Source organism: Sus scrofa, chromosome 1 (genome assembly GCF_054392235.1).
Source record: "Sus scrofa isolate SSC_HxYL_T2T_F1_AM1 chromosome 1, Sscrofa_HxYL_maternal_Yorkshire_Landrace_v2.0, whole genome shotgun sequence".
Taxonomy (NCBI): Eukaryota; Metazoa; Chordata; class Mammalia; order Artiodactyla; family Suidae; genus Sus; species Sus scrofa.
This window is the reverse complement of record NC_139383.1, coordinates 6,142,707-6,159,468: the sequence shown is the minus strand read 5'-3', so window position 1 is coordinate 6,159,468 and position 16,762 is coordinate 6,142,707. Positions and strand designations below refer to the sequence as shown.

At 38.1% G+C, this 16,762-nt stretch overlaps 1 protein-coding gene across 1 annotated transcript in view; it reads right to left on the bottom strand.

Annotated features, from left to right (window-relative positions):
* Window positions 1–16,762, bottom strand: part of PRKN (parkin RBR E3 ubiquitin protein ligase) — a gene marked incomplete at its 5' end in the record, with an annotated part of 1,030,308 nt that overhangs the window by 600,284 nt on the left and 413,262 nt on the right.

Below are 16,762 nucleotides of genomic sequence, written 5' to 3'. Positions count from 1 at the left end.
ATAAGGATTTTCTTTTTTCTTTATTATCCTGGAGAAAGCTATCACCTCAATAATTGTGCCCTAGATGATATACCACTGGAGAATTTTGAGAGCACGTGCATTGACTAGGCTTGTAACTGTGTCTCAGCTTAGGCATAATTATCTTGTTTTTAACATTCATTAAAGGCCCTTGACTCCAATCTTCCTGGAACGCACGGACAGCTGTTGGAGTTGTTTTTTCCATAGGGCTACTGTGAGCTGGGAGGCCCCTCGTGGCCAGAAAACACAGATTTTCCTGACATTCATCTTATTCTCAGGAATGCCGAACCAGTTCAGGAGAATCTGGTTAATGATTTACACATGCTACAATAGCTACTCTTCTTTTCCAAGGTCTGGCTTTTGGTTGACTAGTTCGTTGCTCCAGTGTGGTCCCAACTGGCCTTGGATGCATCATCAGTCCAATAATGCTTGGGGCCGTAACTTCTCTCCAATAGCAACATAGCTATAGTGACTTATGTGAAGGCATCTGCTCAGTGTAAAAGTTGAGCATATCTTTTCTTCCAATTTTGCAGCCTAGCCAGACAATAAAAGACAATACTCATTATTCTGTTGCTTGATTTCCTTTAGAAGCTAAAGGTTTCATAAGCGCTCGTAACGTGTCAGCTTGAAGGCACATAAAGGCATCGCAGCATTTGCTAGTTTCGTGTTTAAGCAAAGCGTTCCAGCTTGTGTTCTCAGACAAACAGAATGAGATGTTAAAATATTTTGTTGTTAACAGAATGTTTCTTTTGTGATTTTGATTACTTGAGTTGACCTTCAGGAGAGGGTACGAAAACAAATATCTGTTAGCCGGTAATCATCTGCAAGAAACTGGGAAGACAGGTCCCAATTCTCAGAATTTACCATGACTCACCATCCCTAGATGAACTGTGTTTTCAGCATTTTCCAAGCCACCTCTAGATGTTGGCAGTTATTTCATGTTTACTTCCAAATGTGCAAAAAACTTATCCCAGTCGACAATGGCAAAGGATGTAAAAGAACTATTTCACCATATTTCCCTGGTTCCTTACCCTCCAGTTAAGCACAGGGGTTTCTGAAGCCCTTCTAACTACCACAGGTCTCACTACCTCCCCTCCCCCACCCCCAGTCCTGCCAGAAAGACTTTATCCTGTCACCTGGAAGACTACCCTCTCTTGTTTTGGTCACTTGCACAAAATTTCCTGCTACCTGAACTGTCTTCCTTCTCCCACTCATTATGCCTTTCAACTCTCCCTCCTCCCACAGTGTCCTGAGGTCACCTGCACGTCTAATGGAATCACCACAGGGCAAATAAACTGAGGGCATTTCATGCCGGCACCTGGCACAGGGCCTGCTACACAGCAGGTGTCAGAGCGGCTGAATGAATGAGCTCTCTGAGTGAATTTGAAGAGTAAGAAAAGAAAGTGCAAAAGAACTCTCTTGGGTCTGGGGACATGCTCTGGGAAAGACATGGACAGGAAATTCTGAATTACAGCCTTTTGTATTCCTGGCAATCAAGCACTCCTCCCTCTGGCTTTGGGTAGCCTGCACCCTTCTCTGAGCTTTTAGTGTTGCTGTGGTTCCTGCTGTTGAATCTACTGTGATGCTAACAATGAAAACAGCCTCCAGTCCCTGGGTCCAGTGGTGGCAGAATGTGCTGTCACTTTCCTCTCACAGCCAGAGGCTGAGAAATGCAGCCACCACAACTTCAAAGTGTCCAGTCTGGACATAGAAAGTGCAAGAGAAACATACTTTTTGGTAGCAATAATTCACAAGATGATATTATAACTTGGTTTCAGCTACAAGCAAAGAGAAATACTGAACAATAAAAAACAAAAAAAAAATTCCAGCTTTAAAACATTTTAGACTTGGAATCTAAACTCTCCCCTCCCCCCCAAAAGCCCTTGTTTCTTTGGCAAGTAGAATTTAAAGCTTCTTTTTATTCCTGTTTTCTTTATTGCAGGCAGCGCAACCAACCATAAACTCTCCACTCGGGACAAAACTTGGCAAAGGCAGGTACTTTATATACTTTTATAGTTTCTTGCATTCTCTACATTTATTTTAATTCCTAATTAGAAAAGGAAAAAAAGTGCAATTTGTAAATTTACCTCTGAACTATATACATATCTAGGAAAACTAAGATGACTAGAACTAGGAAATAAATGTTACAGAGAATGATTTTTTTTTTTATGAAGACAATTTTTTAGAAGAGTTTTAGATTCACAGCAAAATTGAAGGGAAGATACAGAGATTTCTCCTATACTCCCAACCCCCCCTCCCTGCACAGCCTCCCTATTATCAATGTCCCCCATGAGAGTAGTGCGTCTGTCACACTGATGAACCAACACTGACACGACATAACCACCCAAAGTCCACAGTTTACATTAGGGTTCACTCTTGGTGTTGCAATTCTGTGTTCCGACAAGTGTGCAATGACACGTATCTATCATTACAGTATATACAGATTTCCACTGCCCTAAAAATCTTCTGTGCTCCTGCAATTCATTCATTCCTCCCCCATCCTCCAAGCCCTGACAGTCGCTGATTTTTTTTTTTCATTCTCCATGGTTTTGCCTTTTCCAGAATGTCACAAAGTTGGAATCATACAGTATGTGTGTAGGCTTCCCACAATGGCTTCGTTCACTTAGTTATATGCAGGTTAAGTCTTTTCATGGCTTGATAGCTCATTTCCTTTTGGCACTGAATAATAAATAGTCCACTGTCCGGATGAACCACAGTTTATTCAACCACTCTCCTCATGAAGGATGTCTTGGTTGTTTCCAAGTTTGGGCAGTTTTGAATGAAGCTCCTATACACATCCATGTGCAGAGTTTTTGTGTGGACATAAGTTTCCCCCCTCCTTTGGGAAAATATCAAAGAACGTGACTGCTGGATCGTCTGTTAAGAGCTTGGTAAGGAACCACCAAGCTGTCTTTCAAAGTGGCTGTACCATTTTCCTTTCCCGCCAGCAATGGGTGACAGTTCCTGTCGCCTCACACTCTCTCTGGCAGTTGGTGTTGTCAGCGCTCTGGATGGTGGCCATTCTAACAACTGGGTGGTGGAATCTCATCGTTGCTTAATTTCTGTTTCCCTGATGGCATATGATGTGGAGCATCTTTGCATATGCTTATTTGCCATCTGCATGTCTCCTTTGGTGAGGAGTCTGTTAAGGTCTTTGGCCCACTTGTTAATTAGGTTGTTTGCTTTCTTTTTGTTGAGGTTTAAGAGTTTTTGGGTATATTCTGGAAAAGTCCTTTATCAGATGTGTTTTTTTGCAAATATTTTGTGTCCATGGCCTGTCTTCTCATAATATTGGCATTGTCTTTTGTAGAGCGAAAGTTTTGAATTTTAATGAAATCCAGCTTACCAGTTTCTTTCATGGATTATGCCTTTGGTTTTGCATCTAAAAAGTTTGCCATACCCAAGGTCATCTAGGTTTTCTCCTATGTTACCTTCTAAAAATTTTACGGTTTCGTGTTATGCATGTAGGTCTATGATCCATTTTGAGTTAATCTTTGTGAAGGCTGAAAGGTCTGTGTCTAGGTCCATTTTTGCATGTAGATGTCCAGCTTTTCCAGCATCACTTGTTAAAAAGGCTGTCTTTGTTCCATCACCTTATCCTTTGCTCTTCTGCCCGAGATCAGCTGACTATGGGGGTTAGTTGTGAGTTCTCTATTCTGAGACATTGACTTTGTCTGTGCTTTCACCAACCAGTACACACTGCTGTAGCTTCACTCTAAGTTGTAACGTCAGGTGGTGGCAGTCTCTCAACTTCGTCTTCTCTTTCAATACTGTGCTGGCTACTCTGGGTCTTCTCCATCTAAACTTTAAAATCATTTTGTCCATATCCATAGAATAACTTGCTGGGATTTTGATTGGGATTATATTACATGCATGCATGGATCTGAAAAGAACTCACATCCTGATAATACTGAGTCATCCTATGCACAAATATGGGATATTTCCCCATTTACTACTATCTCTTTGATTTCAACCATAAGAGTTTTATAGTTTTCCCCATAGAGTTTTGCACATATTTTGATAGATTTATAATAAAGTATTTCAATTTTCAGGTGTGAACATAAATGGTATTGTGTTTTTAATTTCAAATTCCACTTGTTCATTGTTGGCATAAAGTGATCGAATTTTATATATTAACTTTTTATCTTGCAACAGAGAATTTTTGTTGTTGATTATTTTGGATTTTCTGCATAATCATGCCATTTTTGTACAAAGACATTTTTTTTATTCCTTCCCAATCTATAAATCTTAATTCTTCCAGTACGATACTGAAAAGGAATAGTGAGAGGGAACTCCTTACCTTATATCTGATCTTAGCAGGAAAATTTCTAATTTATCAACACTAGGTACAACACAGCATTTTTTTTTTTTTTTTTTTTTTTTTGCCTTTTCTAGGGCCGCTCCCGTGGCATATGGAGGTTCCCAGGCTAGGGGTCCAAGCAGAGCTGTAGCCGCCGGCCTACGCCAGAGCCACAGCAACGCGGGATCCGAGCCACGTCTGCGACCTACACCGCAGCTCACAGCAACGCTGGATCCTTAACCCACTAAGCAAGGGCAGGGATCGAACCCGCAACCTCATGGTTCCTAGTCGGATTCGTTAACCACTGCGCCACGACGTGAACTCCCCAACACAGTATTTTTTATATGCCAGTATAACAAATTACAAATGGAAGGAGTAAAAAAACCAATCAACCATTCTCCTTGCGGAATATATATATGTATAGACGTGTGTAGGAATGTAGGTTTTATATATATACCTACATTTCTCATTGACTGGTCAATTTAAAAGTCAAATAAATGTATACTATCTATCCTTTATCAGAAGTAAAAAAAAAAGGGGGAAAAATCAAACCTTTTGAATCATGAGAGTACCATTAAGTTAACATATGTTAATGTTTATCCATTTATCCCAATTGTTTTGAGAAATGCATGCAATGTTGGAGGAACAAAGATGAGGACAGTTTCATCCCCGAGATGACACAGTCTGGTCGAGAGGAGGCATGTAAAACAAACAAGCAAATAAATAAAATAAAATATCGTGAGGAAATAATAACAATAACGTGAGCATCCGTGTCTCCTAAGTAGGCTTATCGTTACCGAGCTTCCTTCTCAGAGAAGGCACCTGTGTGTGGTTGTGTGTGAGGGGAAGTCTCCTGGGCAGTTCTACGCCACTGCCAGGAGGGACCAGGCAGCAGAGCCCCTCCCCATCAGTGCAGGAGAGACTCCTCTTTGAAGGCTGGTAGCCTCGGGAGAGGCAGCGGACCTCTCAGTTATACCTGTGGAAAGAATGTTTTTTTTAGTCCACACAAAATTCTTAAAGAAATCTAACTAGAACACAAAGTGTTTTGATCAGGTTTAGATGTAATTTGAGAGCATAATTTAAGAATTTATAAATTCAATTAAAAACAAAATAAATGTATACTGCTCCAAAAGTGAAGTCAGAGAAAACCTGTTAATAAGATGTAAATCATGAGGGAAAAGATCAGAGGCGTGAACTTGACAGTGAGGGCATCAATATGTGAATCATAAGCAGAAGAAGAATGAAAGAAATGACAATAAAGATAGTTTCTGAGCTAAAGCATGGACCTTTGTAAGCTACCCACAGACATTCAAATCTTAGAGTAAGAAAGAAGAATATCCTAAAACACGTGAAGAAACTAGCATACATTAATTTGAAAGGCCAAGAAAGCTCCCAGAAAAGTGATACTATATATCAATTTACTCATGAAAAATGATGCAAAAATTCAAAATGTTTTTGACAAACTAACACCAGCATTGTACTAAAATACAAATACATCTTGAACATTCACTTATTTTTTTAACAAATATTTATTGGGCATCATCTCTTTGCCAGATATTATTCCAGGTGCCAACACTGTAGTGGTAATCAAAATAGTCATCATATAAACATTCTAGATTGTGGGAAAAACAATAAACAAACAAATGAATATGCAAATATATTTCTAGGCAGTGAAGACTGCAGTAAAAATGTAAGGTAGGGTTTATTTCTGGGTTCTCTGTTCTGTTCCATTGGTCGGTCTGTCTGTTTTGGTACCAGTACCACACTGTCTTGATGACTGTGGCTTTGTAATATTGTCTGAAATCTGGTAGAGTGATGCCTCCTGCTTGGTTTTTGTTCCTCAGAATTGCTTTAGGGGGAGGGGGAGGGGGAGGGTGTGGGATGGATGGGGAGCTTGGGGTTAACAGATGCAGACTATTGCCTTTGGAATGGATTAGCAATGAGATCCTGCTGTGTAGCACTGGGAACTATGTCCAGTCACTTATGATGGAGCAGGATAATGTAAGAAAAAAGAAAGTATAATGTATGCATAATTGGGTCACCATGCTGTACAGTAGGAAACAAAATGTATTGGGGAAATAAAAAAAGAAAAAAAAATGCAAGGTAGGAACAATAACGTCTTTCAAAGTACAAGGCTGTGTCAGCTTTAACTAATTTTTCAATCTGATTCACGCGATCCAAAACTTAAAGGAGATAAATGTGATTATGTCAATGGTAAACCCAAGCCACTTGATCAAAATCAGAAGTCATTCCCAAAAAATCCTGAAAAAAATAAGAAGAAAATTCAGCTACATTAAAAATGAAAAATAATAGTCAGCTACCATAAATTTAATAAAGTCATTTGTCAAAAAATAATCAGGCACTAAATGAAAATGCTCACTAGTACTATTTTATCCATGGCTCAATAAGAAAACAGAACATATATCACCAACAATAAAAAAAAATAACAAATTTATCTTTACTCCAGATGACGTGATGGCATACCTAACAAACTCAATGGATTCTATTCAAAGTTATGAGAATGAGTGAGAAAATCCTAAGTGAATGAATACAAAGTATATAGTAAAAAAATAATTGATGTTCTTTGTATTAGCAAAAGTCAATAAGAAAAGGAAATTGAAAAAATCCCTTTCCTAATATTAACAAAAGCCATAAAATGATGGTACATGTATTCAACAAGAAAGGTACAGGATTTATTCTAAGTATTTAAAAATAAAGACTTGAGTAAAGGAAGAGGCAGAGTCCTGACAGTAAGGACTCAATTAAGATACGGCATTAGAATTTGTATATACTTTTGCTGCAATTCAGTCAGGAATTCTGGGTGGATTTTTCTTCCTTCCTTCCTTTTTTTTTTTTTGGGAGGAGGTGGTGAAGATTGACACAAAGATTTTTTTTTTACCTTTTATTATTTTTTTTCTACAGTACAGCATGGTGACCCAGTTACACATACATGTATACATTCTTTTTTCTCCCATTATTGCTCCATCATAAGTGACTGGACATAGTTCCCAGTGCTACACAGCAGGATCTCATTGCTAATCCACTCCAAAGGCAATAGCCTGCACCTATTAACCCCAAGTTCCCAGTCCCTCCCACTCCCTCCCCCTCCCCCTCGGCAACACAAGTCTATTCTCCAAGTTCATGATTTTCTTTTCTGTGGAAAGATTCCTTTGACACAAAGGTTTTTAAAAATCGTATGAAAAATAAATGTGCGAGAATTTACCTTTTTGAATAATTAGAGTAAAGGCAACATTTTAAGAGGTTTTAGAACTTATTGCAACTTATTAAGCTGTTACAATATAATGTGACATGATATGATACAATATATAATATGATATGATATAACACAGGCAAAGGAAATATAGTACTTGCATAGAAATACATAAATAGATCAGTGGAACAGACAAGAGAACCTAGGAATATCTGTTAGCACATACGCACCTTACAAGACAAAGCTGGTATTTCCATTCAGTGGGACAACAATGGGTTATTTGATACATGGTGTGGATACAACTGGAAAGCTAACAACTGGAGTGAATAAATGGTCAGCCATCACTAAAGGAAAGATGCCCGGATGAATTAAATTTCTGAATATGAAAACAATCAACAAAAAGTTTAGTAAAATGTTAAAAAAATTGGTGGAAATTCATACAAATTGCAATTGGAGTTACAGGAGAGCTTCTTTCGAAAAAGTACAAACTAAGTCTCCTTATATAAAGGAAAACACTCTGCATTTCAAAAATTTCTGCAATTCAAAAAGACTAAAATGCTTAAAGAACACATAGTATACAAAGGGTTAATATACCTACTCAAAAAATGTTTCTGCCAATTACTTTAGAAAATAGCAAATAGATCAATTGAATACTAAAGAAAATGAGATGGCAAATATAGGATGAGAAAATGAAAAAAGGCTAATAATGAGAAAACATACTTAGGTTTACTATGGTCAGAAAAATGTTAAGATCAATAAAGGGAATTCCTGTCATGGTTCAGTGGTAAAGGAACCCAACTAGTATCCATGAGGACACAGGTTCGATTCCTGGCCTCGCTCAGTGGGTTAAGGATCCGGCATTGCTGTAGCTAGCAGATGTAGCTCTGATTTGACCCCTAGCCTGGGAACTTTCATTTAACATGGGTGTGGCCCTAAAAAGAGAAAAAAAAAGAGAGGAAAAATGGCATGCCATTTTCACACACGAGACTTTCCAATGAGACTTTCTCATTGTGTGCTGAATGAGAACTTCGTGTGAGAGAGTGGGAAATATCTTTTTGGAAAATCATCGTAGAAATCTGGATGAAAATTTTAAATGCACATGCTGTTTTATCCAGTTATTCACAAAAATAAGAGTACCAGTGTATAGTAATTTATTTATGGGGATTTTGCTTCAGCATAGTATGCAGGACCGAAAGAAAGAAAGAAAGAAACCATCAAAAGCAGATTTGCTCAATATTTATGTTGTGGAATATTATGAAACTATTAAATGAGTGATTTATATAAGTGTATTGATCATAATAGTTTGTTTTGCTTCGTTTTGTTTTTAAAGGGCCCCACCTGTGGCATGTGGAAGTTCCCAGGCTAGCGACTGAATCAGAACTGTAGCTGCCAGCCTACACCACAGATACAGCCACAGGAAATCCAAGCCGCGTCTGTGACCTACACCACAGCTCACTGCAATGCCATATCCTTAACTCAGTGAGCGAGGCCAGGGAGTGAATCGTTGTCTTCGTGGATTCTATCAGGTCCGTTACTGCTGAGCCATAACAGGAACTCCTGCTGATCTTAAACATTTGATAGGGACTGCTATTATGTGAAACAAGTTATGGTGAAATATAATATTACTACCACTTCCAGAAAGAGAATTAAAATACTTATACAAGTATATGCGTTTTTAAATGAGCATGGAAAAAGGAAACAGGTTGGATCGGAAAAGATGCTCTCGGGAGTTCCTGTCGTGGCGCAGTGGTTAACGAATCCAACTAGGAACCATGAGGTTGCGGGTTCGGTCCCTGCCCTTGCTCAGTGGGTTAATGATCCGGCGTTGCCGTGAGCTGTGGTGTAGGTTGCAGGCGCGGCTCGGATCCCGCGTTGCTGTGGCTCTGGCGTAGGCTGGCAGCTACAGCTCCAATTGGACCCCTAGCCTGGGAACCTCCATATGCCGCGGGAGCGGCCCAAGAAATAGCAAAAAGACAAAAAAAAAAAAAAAAGAAAGAAAGAAAGGATGCTTTACCCCTCAGGGGACAGAGGGCTTCACCTAGAAAGGGGTGGGCAGTATAGGAATGATTTTAAGTAGGCGAGTGATGTAATGAGGTTAGAAATAGTACATGCACTGCCTAGTTAGAGAGCACAGGAAAACACGTCCCAACCCTCCTGTCCTTTGGAACCAGGGTCTCCAGCTCAGGTGGGTTGTTCCCGAAAAGACCACCATGAGTGTATGGGAAACACCAGCCCCGCTCTGGTTACCTGACCTTCAATATATGACTCAGTCTGCAGGTTCCCATGTGCTTTGTCAAATCACCAGAGTGTGCTTTACTTTAGACCACACCTCTTACCTCTTTTTGGGTGAGCCAAAATGCGGTCAATTGATCAAAAATAACACTACAACCTCTAATGGTGCTCCAAACTTACAGAGTTTTATTTGCCCTTAATTACTTTTCTCTGATTTATAGTTCCTCTTCAAAATCAAATTTACATGTACTTGGTATAGTATTGGTTAATTACATGAAGGATAGCAGATTCTTCGAGACTAAATATTTCAATTTGTTATAAATGTAAGAAAGTTACATTGATATGTATTACTACTTCAATACTTTTATGTTTACACAGTTAATACTATTTAGCATTAGATAGGATGGTCGAAGGGAAAAATTATACGTGTATAAAACACCCTCTTCCCAGACTGTCTTTTGCCTGGGATCTCATATATCAACCATTAGCCTAGAGGAGAAGTTTATGGCTAGGTTATAAAATTTGCTGGGGGAAAAAAAAAAAAAGGTTGTTTATAATGAAGATGGAGAAAGCACTTAAATCATCATGCTTCAAAGGAAGTCACACTGAAAACAACCTGGCCACAAAATGTGTCCCCTGATATTGTACTCAAGTCAGTAGGTAGCTCACAACCGAAATGACCCATAAATCTTGACCACCTAGTCCACCTCTGTACATACAGAAGAGCAGGCTTCAGTTTAAGTTCACTAACGACACCACCGGAATACAGGGACATGCCTACTAAGCTGACATCTACTAAACTGGCCAGCGTATAGAATGCAGAGTTCTACTCACAAATATATCCCATTCTCTGGGGGAGCATTAAATTAGATGAAGTGATTCTCTCTATATACGGAGACCCAGGTGCTCATTGATTACAGTGACTTCTGAAAAAACTCATTTCCGCACCGCAGCGGAAGCCTGGGAAAACACTGATTTTATGTTACTCAGGGGGTTTTACCACAATCTTCCACTAACAACTGGAGGTATAATAGCCAGGCACCTGGCATTCTGCTGCCGACTATTTTGGGTGGCGAGGGGCTTTATCTAAGCCATCCAACCTAACAGCTATAACTGACCATTTGTGGATTTTGGGCAGTGTCCATGCGCCTTTCTGCACGGGGACCCAGTAGCATGACCCACCGAGTCGTTTCTTTCCCCCAGTCACCCTACTTGATGTCAGCCAGCCAGTCGGTCGACCTCAAGGCGCTGTAGTAGAGGATTGCTGGGTGTTATTTCCATTTTGCTTTTCGAATTCGCTGGGTCAGTTAGCCTACTCAGAAGTTTGGTGGGCACCTATGGTTTGGTTGCTGCTGGGGACTCTTCTTCCTTAAGCTATCTCTGTACATCCAGATGCTTTTCACAGACTTTGGCTTATATTTCTGACGAAGATACTATTTCCCAACCAAATATAGGTCAGTGACCTCAAATTGGACAGTGCTGTCAATATTTTTTGTTTGGCAGCAAACATTTTTTTTTCAGCACCAACATCTGGTCCTCACTAAATATATCATTACCTGGCCGGTTATATATAAACCCATCTGTGCAAAATTGGCCAAGGGCCGGTTCAGCGTTGGCCAGACTAATGTCTTAAAATGTGAGTGCCAGGCAATGATGAGCTTTGATGACCTTCATAACCCTATGAAAGCAAGAGAGCTAGCAAAAAATGTTTTACATGAGGCAATAATGTGGGTAAAACACATATTATGAAATATATTAAAGTATAAAAATTTACATTTATTTGTATGGTAATTACAAAACACTTTTTTTTTGGTTTGTTCATAACTTCTTTTTTCTGTTATTATTTTTTTAATAGTTATTTCCCCAATACAATTTTTTTTCTGCTGTACAGCATGGTGACCCAGTTACACATACATGTACCCATTCTATTTTTGCACATTATCGTGCTCCATCATAAGTGACAAAACACTTTTAATATAGTATTTCATCTTGTCTTTTCTTTATGAGGCTTTTGGAAAGCATGAGTTTTATCATCTTAGATTTAGTGGAGAATTTAATACCAACCACTTTTTGGATAATCTCTGGATATAAAAATCACAAGTTGACTATTTTTAGCCCATTATCAGCCTCTACTCCTTGTACACACATATTAACTGCGTGGTCATAGGTCTGTCTTTGGGCTAGAATGGCTGCGAGGTGATTCGTCATTTATGTGGAAATCATAATTGACATGAATCATGTTTGCTAAATATGTAATAAGCTCTTTTTATAAACCTGGGAACCATATATTAGTTATGAAATTCCACATATGTTTGAATGTAAACAAACATTTACATATTTTGTCAAATATCTATGTTTGTCTGACAGAGATAAGTCATATATTAGTGTAACCTCAACAAGCAATACATGTCTTGCCAGGGCTTGATGCCAGTGAGGCTGGTTACAGCTTTCCTCTCTGGTACCAGGTTTCATTAGCTCCAGTTTGCCCACCATGCTGAGACTGCAGTCCTTAAAAACAACCACACTTATTCGCACATTAAATGAGAGAAAGTTTAATTGAATTTTCTGGACTCTAGTAAAACATCAAGAGGATAAGTGACAGTGAATGAGAAATCCAATTCCTTGATAAATATTTGCCGGGTAAATGCATCAATTACTAACATATTTCCTCCCCCTAAAATGCCTCAATATAAGTGGGATCTTCGGGGAAATCACACTGTGGAAATAAGTGATTTACGGTGTCAGTTTATGTTTCCAAGGAAGAACAGTGTGAATTGGGTATATAAGTTTTGTAATTTTCTCTACAATGCCATAATCATTCTTGGGTCCTTGGAGAATAAAAACCATTCTACTTCATTTTGTGTTGTTACCACACAAAAGTGTTTGATGAAAGATATGTAGATTCTCTGCAGACTAAGGAGGGTGAACGAAGAGGGAGTCCCAGCACCTTCAGCTCAAGATCATACACAGCTCACGCCCACCACAAAAATTTTCCTATATGCCCTCCTCATCCCTCCACAATCGCTGCCATAGTGAGCAAGCATGACTCAGAAGTAACAGTAAAAGCCAAACCACATCAACTGCCTACAGAAGAAATTGACAAATTACACGGATGGGAAAGTGACAAATAGCCCCAGGGGATGACTCTGCAATAGATTTTAGGATGCTGATGTCACTTGCACCCATCTGTACACTGAGCGTTATTGGCTAGTGATTTTAAGAAAAGTGACAGTCTGTGGTATTAGGAAGAGTGACCGTCACTGCCATGTAAGAGTTCCACAATTCTGGAAAAATATAAGGTGACTTGTAGTGAAAATTATCTCAGGGCAGGAGCACAGGGCAGCAAATCCTCATCTCTGTGTGGGTGAGCATTTGGTCACAGTCTGTTCAGGCACTGACATTCATTCTGCATTTTCCAAGTGTCAGGCAACGTGCTAGATCCTGTGGGTCACATTTAATGTGATTATTTATATGGTTTGATTTTTCTGGTTTGATTTTCCTATCTTACTCTTTGCTTCCTATTATTCCTGCCTATTTTTCCCCTCTTTTTATGTCTTTTTTTGTATTAATTATTTTGTGTTTCTATTTTATGTTCTTTGCTGACTTAGTTATACCTCTTTGTTATTTTAGTCATTCCTTAAGGATTGTGGCATGCTATATACTTATATACTGTTATATTATGCTATTATTTATATGTGATATATAAATTTTATGTAATGTATAATTTGTATATTACTATGCCATTCATTTTTACCTCATACAAATTTATTTTAATGTGATACCATTTTTCACACAGTATATGAACTTTCAGAGTATTTTACATTTTTTAACAACCTAGCTTTGTGCTTTTGTCATACAAGTTTATGCATATGTTATAACCCTTATAATACAGTCTTTTGTCTTACTTAAAAAGTTAAGCAACACAAAATATTATATATTTAGTCATATAGTTATTATCCTGGTGCCCTTTATGTCTGGGATTCCATCTGATAGGATTTTTCCTTCTGCCTCATGGCCTTCCTTTAATATTTTTTGTGTTTATCTGCTAGCAATAAATACCTCTTTTAGGTCTGACAAAGACTGTTTCATTTTCACTTTTTAAACTGACTTTTGCTGGGTATAGAAATATGAATTGAAAGATTTTGTTCTTTTTCTGCTTAAAGCTATTGTTCAACTGTCTTCTCTATTGGTATTTTCCTATAAGAAGTCTGTTTTCATCCTAAATTTTGTTCCTCTGTATATGAAGTATCTGTTTTCTTTATCTATATGTTTAAAGCTTTTTTCCTTATCACTGGTTTTAAGCCTTTTGATTACCATGTGTGATGTAATTTCTTCATGTTCATTGAAAAAATTTTTCAGTTTTTATTTCTTAAAATTTGTTTTTAATCTCCTCTTTTCCCCCATTTCTTTAGGAACTCCAATTACATATGTATTAGGCTGCTTGAAATTATCCCATAATTCATGGTTATTTCTTTTCTCTTTTTTAAAAAAATATTTACTGAGTTTCAGTTTAGATAGTTTCTATTGCTTTGTCTTCAAATTCACTAATCTTTTCTTCTGAAAAGTCTAATATGCCCCTCATCTCATCCAGTGTATTTTTCACCTCAGACATGGTGGTTTTACTCACTAAGAATTCAATTTAGGTCTGCTTTATATCTCATGTCTCTGCTTAACTCTTGGAAAATATGGAATAGAGTTACAGTGACTATTTTAATGTTTCTGTGCACTATTTCTAATAACTGAGTCAGTTCCAGTTCAATTTCGATTAATATTTTTCCTCATTATTGCCATATAATCCTGCTTCTTTGCATGACTTATAATCTTTGATTTAATGCTAGACATTTTTAACTTGCCATATTGGACTTTTATGTTACAAGAAATATTCTTATACTTTGTGGTGGAATATAGTTACTTGATATGAGTTTGATCTATTAGGATCTTCTTTTTAAGATTTAGTAGTTGGATCCAAAGAAGGACATAGTTTAGAAAAAAACATTTCCTACTCCTGAGGCAAAGTCCTTCTGAATATTCTCTTCAGTTCCCCATGAAGTTTCCCAGTCTGGCTGCTGGAGAGAATCAGTATCTCCAGCCCTGTGGGAGAGCTGGGTTACTGTTTCTTTAACCATTTCAGCTAGTTCTTACTATAATCTCTGGATTCTTCCTCTATTCAGTTTTTCTTTTCTTCCTCCAGACTTTTCCCTATGAACTCTAGCTTCCAGACTCTCATATCTGCCTTTTCAACTCAAACATCTACTGATTTTATCAGGGCTACTCCTCCCTTGTGCCATAGCCTGAAAACTCTCTCAAGGCAGGGAGCTGGGGCAATCAGAGATTACCATATTTTTCTGTCTCTTAGAAATCACTGCCCTTTTCTGCTGCTATCTTGAAAAATACTATTTCATATATTTTTCTTGATTTTTATTTGTTTTAATCCAGGAAGGGGTAAGTCTAAGCCCTGATTCATCTTGGTGGAAGTGAAAAAAAATTCACTTTATTATTACAACTGCTAAAAATCTAGCTTGACTTGAATGTGCTAATGAAAACAAAAGCAACATTCTTTTCCTCATTTCATTCAATTCAGACTAATCTAGGTTAATGGATAGATGACAAGGATTATCTTTCCTCAGCTTCATCTTTTTTTTTTTTTTTTAATGTTTTCCCCACACAATTTTGGAAGTAGTCTCATGTCATACCAGAAAGAGACAAATAAACAAGATTGCAAGGTATCCTCACCTTGAAGCAACCCAGGTGCAGACGTAAAAAGCTTGGGGCCTAGGACACTCAAAGCAATTTAATTTAGAAATTAAGAAGATATTTGAGAGAATGCCATAAACCTCCACTGGCTAGCAGAAGAGAATTGAGGATTAGTGCTTAATCATTTGTTTGAGGATAATGAGTATTTAGAATTGCAATAGTAATGACCAAATTTCTTAAACTCAGTGGCGGTAATGACAGAACCAAAGGTTTTCTAGAAATGTCTGTTTCAAAGCAGTAGCTCAGGAAAGGAACTATTGAACTGGAGTGCTTGGAATCCACATACTAAGTTATCCACCACACTGCAGATGCTTTTCCCCAGCAATGAGCAGTGATTGTTGAAAACTGGGTAGCTTCATTTCATAAGCGCCATTTCAGACCCAGGTTTTATTGTGAATGGAAAGTAACTTTCATGGAAATATTTTTTATGTTGAGGTCAATAGGATAAGCCAAATTTCAGGAAAAGGCTGAAGATAATGTTTTATTTAAATTCAACCCAATGGAAAAATGGGCGAAAGACCTGAACAGACATTTTTCGAAAGAAGATGTACAGATGGCCAACAAGTACATGAAAAAATGCTCAATATCCCTGATTATTAGAGAAATGCAAGTCAAAACTACCATGAGATACCACCTCACACCAGTCAGCATGGCCATCATTCATAAGTCCACAAATAACAAGTGCCAGAGGCAGGGTAGAGAAAAGGGAACCCTCCTGCACTGTTGGTGGGAATGCAAAATGGTACAACCACTAGGGAGAAAAGTATGGAAGTACCTTAGAAATCTATACGTAGAACTACCATATGATCCAGCAATCCTACTCTTGGGCATATATCTGGACAAAACTTTCCTTAAAAAAGACACATGCACTCGCATGTTCATTGCAGCTGTATTCAAAATAGCCAAGACATGGAATCAACCCAAACATCTGCTGATAGATGACTGGATTAGGAAGATGTGGTATATATACACAATGGAATACTACTCAGCCATAAAAAAGAACAAAATAATGCCATTTGCAGCAACATGGATGGAACTAGAGACTCTCATACTGAATGAAGTAAATCAGAAAGAGAAAGACAAATACCATATGCTATCACTTATATCCAGAATCTAATATACAGCACAAATGAACTTTTCCACAGAAAAGGAAATCACGGACTTGGAGAATAGACTTGTGGTTGCCCTGGGGGTTGGGGGGAGGGACTGGGTTGGATTAGGAGCTTGGAGTTAACAGATGCAAACTA